The sequence below is a fragment of the Pundamilia nyererei genome, unplaced genomic scaffold (assembly GCF_000239375.1).
Source record: "Pundamilia nyererei isolate P.nyererei 1_Seehausen unplaced genomic scaffold, PunNye1.0 scaffold00302, whole genome shotgun sequence".
NCBI lineage: Eukaryota > Metazoa > Chordata > Actinopteri > Cichliformes > Cichlidae > Pundamilia > Pundamilia nyererei.
In genome coordinates this window covers 25,561-36,191 of record NW_005187703.1, presented here as the reverse complement: position 1 = coordinate 36,191, position 10,631 = coordinate 25,561, and the positions used below count along the sequence as shown (strand labels likewise).

At 42.4% G+C, this 10,631-nt stretch overlaps 1 protein-coding gene across 1 annotated transcript in view; it reads right to left on the bottom strand.

Moving 5' to 3' along the window:
• LOC102214474 (junction plakoglobin-like) overlaps window positions 1–584 on the bottom strand; it is a 105,254-nt gene extending 104,670 nt beyond the window's left edge. Inside the window, exon 1 of the mRNA XM_005751157.1 lies at window positions 348–584. The gene's annotated coding sequence lies outside the window, so the exon portion shown is untranslated. The remainder of the gene's footprint in view (window positions 1–347) is intronic.
• Between the last annotated feature and the right edge of the window lie 10,047 nt (window positions 585–10,631).

Below are 10,631 nucleotides of genomic sequence, written 5' to 3'. Positions count from 1 at the left end.
ATATAGCAATACTATAAATGCTAATTATAGTCTAGGAGACGGCACACCTCCCAAAATCCATATACTATTCAATTTAAAAATGCAGGCAAATATGAAACCCGCACTAAATCAGTTAATGTGAGATTGCATGATGTCAATGAACAGTCGTCAGCACAGAAACATGGGAGATCTACAACCCCCCAAATCTCAGACAAAACCTGTTTATTCTGACCGCCATAATGTCGATAACAATTAGGTCAGCATTCTTGTTTTATTTAACGTCACGTGCCATATCCCCTGTGCGTAAAACGATAGCCCTTTGATCTGTTTAGGGTGCGTAATAAGACGGCTTCGCCGGATCTGGTTACCTCTTATCTGACCAGCGGTGTGGAGCGGATCCCTGTCGCAGCACTGACAATTTCAAATCCTCTTCGTCGCTCTTTAAATCCACAGACAGGTGTAGCTTCGCTCCTGTGTTACCTCTGCCTCGCTTTGTCTCCCGATGAAGGCGATTTGCAGCACGCAGCCAGCTTTGCACAGCGAGGGGAGCGAACCGGCAGAGGCTCGGCTGCTACGGCGTCATAGAAGAGGAGTCAGTGAAGAGGTCTCACTCCGCCAGCGAAGAATGGCGTCGTTTTCACACCTTCCAGTCACATAAAGCAGCAGTGCTATGCGATGCGACTCACCTCCACATACTATCTAAACATACCTTTGAATTTCCCTTTTGTCAGAATGATTAAAACACATCGCGTAACTTCACAAAAACCTTTGCTTCGGAAACAAGGTTTGGTTGGGTTTCGTTGGTGCACTGTTGCTAGCTTTAAACCAAGGTCACAATTTAGATTTTAAAGCAATTAAAAGCTGGCTCATGGCACAAGCAACCATTCATTTTACTTCAGTCTTTCTGGTCCTATTTATGTCCTTACATTTAATTTCACCTCCTCTGTCTCTTCCTCACTCTTTTCTTTTTATCTGAAAATCTGAAATGACATAAATGTAACAGAGTAATGAACAATACTAAATCAGGCTGTATCTTCACACAGTTTTTATGTTATACTGCTGTGAGTCTGGAGTTTTGGTCATACTGAAGCTACAAAACTTGTCGTTTTTGAGATATTAGTATCAGAACCATTAGCAGGAATAAAAAAAAGGAAAAATCTCAAGTGTAATGAAAATTGATAAGAACTAGGTCACCTCTAATTAATGAATGTGTTGCTCTAGGGTTTTTTTACAGTATGCATGTATTCTTTATGGTGGCACAGTGTGTGAGTCAGGGGTTATAGTGAGGATGAAGTCGCTTAAATGCAGCAAATGACATTTTCTGTTGGAAGTTGAAAAAGCAGAAGGAGTCAGAGCTGAAATCTGCGTCTGTTTAATTTTCTCCTTGAAAGCAGAGATATTTTAATCAATTTATAGCAGTGTGCTGCTCTCTCTCTCTCTGCTGATATGAATTAACTTAGAACTTTTATTATCAGTATGCAGTTGCTTACACAGCGAAATTGGGTAGCAAGACCACAAAGGTACAAAAGTACAGACAACAATATAGAAGGAAGTACAACAACATAAGCACAGTATATAAAGGGTGTATGAGTTACAGAAACATTAATGGAGCTCACCTAGCAGTCGCTGTCTTTCTCATTTTCTCTCATATATACGAAAGTTATCATTCGAATAAGATATTTCTATATTATTTATTTATCCTTATAGTATTTGATTACCTCTGATTCCAGTCTGTGTGAATAGTCTAAATTGGTTTCACAATCCACAGTCAAAAATAATAATGAGAGAGAAAGTTTTCTGTCACACATGTGTGTCTAATAAATGGAAGCAGTCGTATCTGTTACGTTCTCCTGAAAGGGTCCAGGTCTGAAAAAGGAGACAGAGGCAAAATGGTTAAATTAAAGAGTTTTATTACAGTTTCTACTAACAACTCAACTAAAAGAGACGGACAAGCTGCTATCACCATTTAAAGAAACAAAACCAAAACCCAAGCGTTGGTCAATAAACCGAAAAGTACGTCGAAAAGAGATTAGTGACCAAACACACTCCTCTCCACCGAGCAGGAGCAAATAATCACAAGATACAGCTGTGTCCACGTTAGGTGAGTGCTGAGTATTTGCATGGGGGTGGGAATGGATGTTTGTATCTGTGTGTGCCTGTTTGTCTGTGTCTATATGTCAGGTCGGGTATCAGACGCCACCTCTCTGGGGACATCTCAGGCCTTCCAAGGTATGGAGGCCTATCTCCCCCCACCACTTCCCCTGCCAGTGGCAGACGCCCTCAGACATCGGTGCGTTGGTGGTTCTTGGTGTCCGGGGCTGGGTGCTCAGGTATCCACCAGCTCACTGCTGGTGGCTGCTTGTCAGGACCTGGCACTTGTGGCTCGGTCGAGCCTCTTCGGATGTGGGGTGCCCTCGGCCTCTGGCCTGGGGCTTGGTTCACTCTGGCACAGCTGGATGTCGGCGGAGCTCACGGGCACTGCAACCCCCTCTGGCCTCTGCTTCCCCCACACCCTCTAACAGATCATTACATGAAGGAACCTTTTAAATACAAGCGCGTCCATGCTCACAGGTGCACATACGGGTGATCACACCCACAAACTACACCCTTTTTGGCTCGTACCTCAAAGCACACTGTGCGCTGTTGATCTTATGTGCTGCACAATAATGTTTAATATTTAGTATTTACTGTCATATTCCCATACATTATCGCGATGATGTTGTTTATTATAATGCTCTCTTTTTCTGCTTGTTTTCTCTTTTTTCTTTCTCAACAGGTGATCCAGGTGATTGATATTTGTATTTTTTGTCTGTTTGTGTTGTTGGTTTTTGTTTTGTGCCCTTTATCACCGTTCCTCTTCCCCGCTCTTTTTCTTTCCCTACCTCTCTTTCTTTCCCCCAATCAAGTCTGTCCCGTGTGTAGCAAGTGAAAATAAAATAAAATAAACAATAAAAACAAAGGTGAATCAAATGGACCAATATGGCAAAGCTGGTCCATTTGGTAAAGTAAATCCGTTGGGCATCTTTCTTCGCCTTTAGACAACAATTCTGATGCAAAAGAACCAAACGGGACAGGCAAAAAAAAAAAGCATTCATTGTTGATGGTTAGGGTTAGGGGCTGGGGACAGCATTATGTCAATGGGATGTGCCCACGAGGATAGCAAACCTGACGTGTGTGTGAGAGAGAGAGTCTGGTATGTTTATGTGGTAAATTGCAGCACTAAAGGCAAAGCAGACATAATACAAACAGAAAGAGAAGAGAAGAGAACTAAAGCAACCAGAGTGACCAAATAACAAGAAAAAAGAAAATGTAAGAAACATGCTACGCAGATTAGAGTACACATGTCTATTAGTGGGAAAGAAGAGTGAAAAAAATAGAATCAGAATAAAGGCATTTGTGCAGATAGAGGTCACCTGACTCACTGCAGCCATGGCGTGATGTTTTGGTTGCAATGAAGCTTCCTGTTGACCTACAGCTTATCAACCACAATGACAGCTCGGAAATTTCTTTCAATGAACTTCTGTCAGAACGGGAACACGACCTTGCATCGCACCAGGATATCCTTGGGAATCTGAAGTCCGTTCCTCTCGGTTCATGGCCGCAGCTTGTCAACAACTATTTTTGTGTAAAGTGTTCAAATTTGGCCACGATCGGTCTGGGACTCCATGCAGCTGGATGCTTGCTTCCCAGATGGTGAGTGTTAGGTGGGTTTGGGTGATTTCTCTCACTATTGTCATCTTCTTCTGCCTTCTCTCGATGACAGTACCTCTATCTAAATTCTGTACATTAATAAATCATAGTCATTTCTTTCTAATGATCTCCTTTTATTGAATACTTTGTATTAATTCATTTAGTTTAGTCAGTTACTGTTCTTACTGTGTTGGAGCAACTGTGACCACATCGTTTAGTATTCTGATTCTGAAAAAGAAAACTACACGTCGGCTGTTAACAAATGAATGCCGTGTTAATTTAAAAATAGGTCATCCACTCTGAAAGTTCTCAAACACAGTTCAAATCAAACGTTGTCAGTTTGGACTGTTGTCAGACGTGCATGTAGGTGCAAATGACACTATCACCATCACTGGTGATTTAAACCATACTGGTCTTGACTGCTGTGCCAACTTTCCAGCAGTGGACTGCAAAACCGTCCATATACTTTTGAACTTTCAGTTTGGAAACATGCAGGATGCGTACAGAGACACTGACCTTAATGACTTCACATCCTGTGTCATTAAGTTGCTGGAGAGACTGGTTCTTAGTCCGCAGGTGAAACATGCTCTCGACCCTGTTTAGTTTGTTTGCCAGCTTCTTAGAGGGGTTGATGCTGTTATCTATACGTCACTTTCACCTGGTATTGGTGGCACTGTGATAATCATGTTTTTTAATTTTTTCACTGCCTTTAATACCATCCACCCACTTCTGCTAAAAGGCGACTTAAAGCAAAGTCATACGAGCTTTCAGAACTAGAGGATGAATGCTATACTTGTCCTGATTTCTGTTGTGATGTGTTGTGCTTGTACTGCCGGTTCAGGGTGAGGAGGACCAGTGCAAAGGAGACAGTAATTAGATTTAAATGTTGTGATAGAGTCTGAGCCAAGGACATAGGGTCAAACACTCCAGCTGTAAATCAGACTGGTCTTTGATGTGAGGGGCCCAAACACTTACATCACCACTAACTGATAGACTGAAGACTGCTTACAAACCAGTCGTCAGAACATTAACTCGACTCAACAAACAGGAATGGTCATGTGATGAAGTGGAAAGAAAGAGCCTTTTATTAGCTGTGTAGAGATATTAAGGCAATTTGAGCTCAAAGTAAAGGAAGAAAACATAGTATAGTGTCATACTATATATATACTATAGTGTCAACAGTGTCATAAAATATTGGTTCATATACTAAAAGAAGTAGCAAATGTTTATTTGCCTTTCATCTGATAACATATATGAATTTCCATATTATATGGGAAGAAGTAAGCAAAACTTGTCAGCTTTTGGAAGAAATGAACTGGAATGCTGACCATGAGAAAGGCATGTCAGCTTAACTAATGCTGCGGCTGAATGGGAGCAAATTCCTGCAGCAAACATCTGCTCGAATGCCAGAAGAGTAAACACTGTGCTATAAACACTATTTGTCCAAGCCGTGCACAGGCTGTTGAAGAGAGGTCTTAGATGCATCGCGGTAAATCATTGCCATATCAATGTAAACACCAGGAGCAGCACTTGTTGTTGGAGTAGCTGCAGTCAGAAATTGCAATCTGCATGACTCCCACTAGACCAAAATGACACAATCATTGTGCAAAAGAGACAGCTTGACTGTCTTTAAAAATAAACACATTTTCATTCAGTTGGCCTAGCTACAGGAGAGTCTGCATATTATACTGCATCCAAACACACTGAGGCCTGAGCAGCATGCAGCAGAATGAACATGTAGCTGCTTTTGTTGTTTACTTTCTACAGTGTGTATTTTTTAGTTTAGTTTTTTTGAAATACAGCATGAATATTATATTTAACTTGAAGTTTTCTTACAAGGAGTCTGGCTTAGCTCATAAAACCCTAGTATTCTCTGAATGGGTGCTGATTGGTCAGTAAAAGATTTTTGACCGAACACAAATTTACAAAAAGTTCAAGGTTTTTATTTTGACATGTTTATTGGCAAGGACCATCGAGACTAGGGAGGACAGCATGAAGAGGAAACGACTGGCACAGAATCAAACTTAGGCCTGTGCAGTCTTTTTGCCATATTGGTGACTCTGTGACGAGTGAAGATGTAGTGGCACCGCTGTTCTGCTCTGTTGTGGACTAACTTGCAAGAAAATTGGAGTTATAAAAAAATGACCACCCCCACCCCACCCCTGCAGCACCAGGCAAAAAATAGGTATTCAGTAATTAGTAACTAATTACGATTTTCAAGTAACTTCACCAACAATGGTCATAACAACCAACAACTAAATTTGCCCGGGTTATTGCTTTAAAAAAATTCTTATACAAAAAAGAAACATCTGCAAATCCAGGTGGTAACAGTTGCACGTATGTGAGGTCAGATACAAGTATCGATATGGCCCATAGGCATCAAAGGCACCAGGGAGAATTGCAGAGTGCATTCTGTGTCCCTAAACTACACTAGCATGACAAAGAAAAAAGATTAATAAACTTCACAGAGCCTATTAAAGCCATATCATTATGAATCTATGACACTGAAGTTATTAGAAGGAGAAGAAAAAATGTGAACGTTGGTCCACATGGCCATGGCCATATAAGGTGCTCTCCAACTGTACTGTATGTTCAGCTGCTCTTCATGGATCATCGGGTCATCCTGTTTTCTTGTTACTACAGCAAAGAGGTCAGCACATTAAGGAGAACACGTATGCATTTGTGTATTTATCTCCAGGAAAACAGTGTAGTCATTAATCATTTCATCTCATTTTCATAACATCTAAAAATATCAAAGTTCATTTAGCGAGCACTGGTCTGTGGCTGGAGTTCAAGGCACAAACAGTTTTCACTGTTTGATCTGCACTTTATGAAGCTCCCTCTTCTTTATGAAACATAGGTAGCAGTAACAAGGAAATGAATAGCTTAGTCTTCCTTTGCTAAGCACCTTAGCAAACATGAGGAGCTGATGTTTGAAACGCAAACACATTAAATTGCTTACATTAAATTTCCATTAACTTCCCATGTAGATATTGACGGTTAACCATGTTACACACTTTTAATGAAGCAGTGTTTTTACTGTTAATATGTTTTAAAATATTTTTTCAATCAAGGTGCAAACTTTCACATCCGTAGTGGGACGTGCCCACTGCAAACTGATCTGAGGTCCAAACTTTTATTGGCTGTTTTTCATTACTTTTGATTCGACCTTTTCATGTTTCACATTTAAACTGTTTACCTTGCCTTGCTTGATTCCTTCTTTTCAGCACACCTCACAATTTACAGTTCCTTTTTTATTTTGCAGTACTGTATGTAAAACAGTTGATCTGAAATCACACAAAAATCATAAAATCCAAGGAGGAAAAGGTTGTTTTACTGTAAAAACCACAAACATGTTTAACAAATGATTTTCATAACTTGACATGCAAAAACAAATTGTGAATTGAAAAACTTGTTTCCAAACCTTGCAGTCAGCAAAGATATATGCACCTGTTTACCTAAAACTGCAGCCAAAGCCTCAGGTGTTTTTTTGTACAACCATTTAAATCAACTACTAAAACTAAAATGAGTGAACAATCAGGTGTTACAATAAGATGCCACAAGAATGATTTGTGTCACTCCAAAAAATAGTTTCTGTTCACCACAAACAGAGGGGCACATCACAGGGATACGTTCTTCCCTTATCCCATCAGATTATGCTCAGCTGTGTTCCCCAGGTGTTTCCTCTCTGCCCTGGTTCACTGTTGTGTATATCTGTGTCTCCCTCCGCCCAGTGTCACGATCTCTGTGTGTTCCTCCTGTTTGTATTCCTGGATTTCTGCCAGTTAAATCAAGGTCAAGTTTAGATCAAGGTCAAGTAGGTTTACTATTAATGCACATTTCCAACAGCTCAAAGTGCTTTACAAAGTAAAATGCAGCTAAAACAAGTAAAATGCACAACAATGATGCAATAAAATATAAAAGACAATAAACACATGAAGTACTGTCTCACACCCAGCTTTGACCCCCACCAGTTTGCCTATAAGGGAAACAGGTCCACCGAGGGTGCAATTTCCACTGCCCTCCACTCTGCTCTGCTGGAGAATCCTAGGACTTCAGTAAGGATCTGCATTGATTTCAGCTGGGCTTTTGATACCATCATCCCAAACATTCTTATACCCAAGCTGGTAAATTTGCCCCACACACCATCAGTCAAGGTTGGCAACCGGAGATCATCCTCCCTGTCACTCAGCACTGACTCCCCACAGGGGTGTGTGCTGACTCCTCTCCTATACACCGACTACACCAATGACTGCACCCCCTCACATCCCTGTGACATCATCATCAAATGACGATGACACCACTGTGATGGGGCCATCACCAATGATAACGACACAGCCTACAGAGATGAGGTCCAGCTTCTGACAGAATGGTGTAACTACAATCACCTCACCCTAAACACCAGGAAAACCAAGGAAGTGGTCATGGACTTCCACAAAACAAGAACTGATCCCCCTCTCCATAAACGGTGACTATGTGGAGAGGGTGTCCTCCTTTAAATTTCTTGGCACTCACATTTTCAAGGACCTCTCTTGGTCCACAAACACATCAGCCCTAGTAAAGACTGACCTACCAGTGTCAATCAAGAGTGTTCTGGTGCCCACCATCGCTGTGTGGTACGCTGGTTGCACAACAGCCAATAAGAAGAGACTCCAGAAGTCATCAGAACAGAGAAGATGGTCAGCTGTCCACTCTCCTCCGTGGACTCTATTGTCAGCTCCAGATGTCTCTCCAGAGCCAGAGCAATTATAAAAGGCGTCTTCCAGTGTGCTGTCAGAACCATAGATGCAAAGTAAGAGTGTGAGGAGACCTCTCCCTTACAATCATTCTGTTGCTGCTATTTATTACGTTGCTGCCATTCCCTGTGCAATATTTCTGCAGATGTTCAATTTCCGTCCCTATCTTCCTTCCTTCTTTATTATTTATTATATTTTTTACAATGCCCTTGTAGACAGCCCCAAACATCATGTATATAGCCTATATAGTGTTCTTATATTATTTTTCCTTTTTTGTATATTGTTTTCTCTACTTTTGAACTTTTGTGGTCTTGCTACCTGATTTCACTGTGCAAGCAACTGTGCAGTGACAATAAAAATTCTGACTTCTAAAAAAAGTTCTAAGAAGGAATAATAGAGTCAGGCAATAAAAACAACTAAAGAAACAAATTGGATCCTGTAAGGAACAGGAAGCCAGTGTAACGAGACCAACACTGGGGTTACATGCACCTTCCATTTTGTACCAGTCAGCAGATGAGCAGCTGCACTTTGGACCAACTGGACATGGTAAAAAAAAGACTGATTGTTTCCTGGAACCTGTAAGGGAGTGTGGCAGTTTGAGTGCGGTGTGTGCGAGGAGGAAAGTTTCCCGTGAGAAGCAAGCAGATCGACAGTGAGTGTGTGGAGCTGTGTGCAAGAGTAAAAGCTCTGTTCTCCCGACACCAGTGGATCCCTGGACACCCTCTCCCCCAATTGTATACAGTGCACTCGGCGTTGTGTCAGTAAAGAAATGTTTCTTGTGATTCTGCGCTTGAGTCCATCCTGTTCCGCTGTGACAGAATAGTCCAGCCAAAATCATGGACTCAGCTGACTCATCCCCCTCTTTCCTCATCCCTGTCACTTTGGAAGTGTTGTTACAATGCCACGAACAAATGCTCGTTCAGCTCAGAGGAGACGTTGCGGCCCTAACTCAGGCGGCTGCACAGCAAACCCCGCTAGCAGAAGAACCACCTTCCAGCACAACCCCTCAAGCATCACCAGCAGCTACAGTAAGTGCACCATCACCTACTTTCATTCCTGTGCCGTTTCACAAACATCTACCTAGACCAGAGGCTTTCTCAGGGGAGCTGGGGAAATGAGCTGGATCCCTGATGCAGTGCTAGCTTCAGTTCTGGCAATGGAGCATGCATTCTCGAGTGAGGGAGTTATGATTGCTTGTTTTATTCAGTTGCTGAGGGACCATGCTCTGACATGGGCTCAGGCTGTGGTGCGCTCAAATCCTGTAATTTCATATGCTGACTTTTTTTATCTAAGTTCGGAGCTGTGTTTGATAAGGGGTCCAATGCTGAAGCAGCTGGTCACCGCCTACTTAACCTCAAGCAAGGTAAGCACAGCATTTCCAGTTTTTCCATTGAGATTTGGACCTTGGCGGAGGAAACAGAGTGGGGACAAGAAATGTTAAAGAGTGCCTTGTTTAATAATGTTAGTAAAGAACTAAAGGATGAACTAATTATGTGTGAACTGCCTACTTCCCTAGATGCTATTATGACACTTTGGATCCAGGTGGATAATTGGCTGCAGGCGCACCGAAGATGCGAATTTGCTCTCTCCGAGAGCCAATGGTGCCAATGGAGACCTCACCCCGACCTCGGGCAACACGTGAGTACAGTGAAGGTGGGAAGGGGAGCAACCTATGCAGCTCGGGCGTTCACCATTCTCCCCGGTGGAGCACCAACGCAACTCCCTCTGCCGATCACGATCTGCCGGAGGTGTTTAGAAAGGACCAGGCATGTTTGCTTCTTCCTCATCGGCCCTATGATTAAGCCATAGATCACCTCCCGGGAGTGCCGAGTCCCTCAGGCCGCCTGTATAGCCTCCCTCAACCCAGGAGAGAGGCAATGGGAAAATACATTACTGAGAAATTAGCTGCAGGCATCATCCGACCGTCATCTTCCCCAGTGGCAGCAGGGTTCTTCTTTGTGGAGAAAAAAAATAAAACACTCCGACCAAGCATTGATTACCGTGGGCTTAATAAAATCACCGTCAGGAACAAATATGCTCCACCTCTCCTCGCTTCTACGTTTGAGCTGCTCCAGGGGGCGACAATCTTCAGTAAACTCGACCTCCGTAATGCTTACCATTTAGTGAGAATTAGAAGAGGAGATGAGTGGAAGACAGCATTTAACTCCCATTTACAGTGGGGCAAAAAAGTATTTAGTCAGCCACCGATTGTGCAAGTTCCCCCAC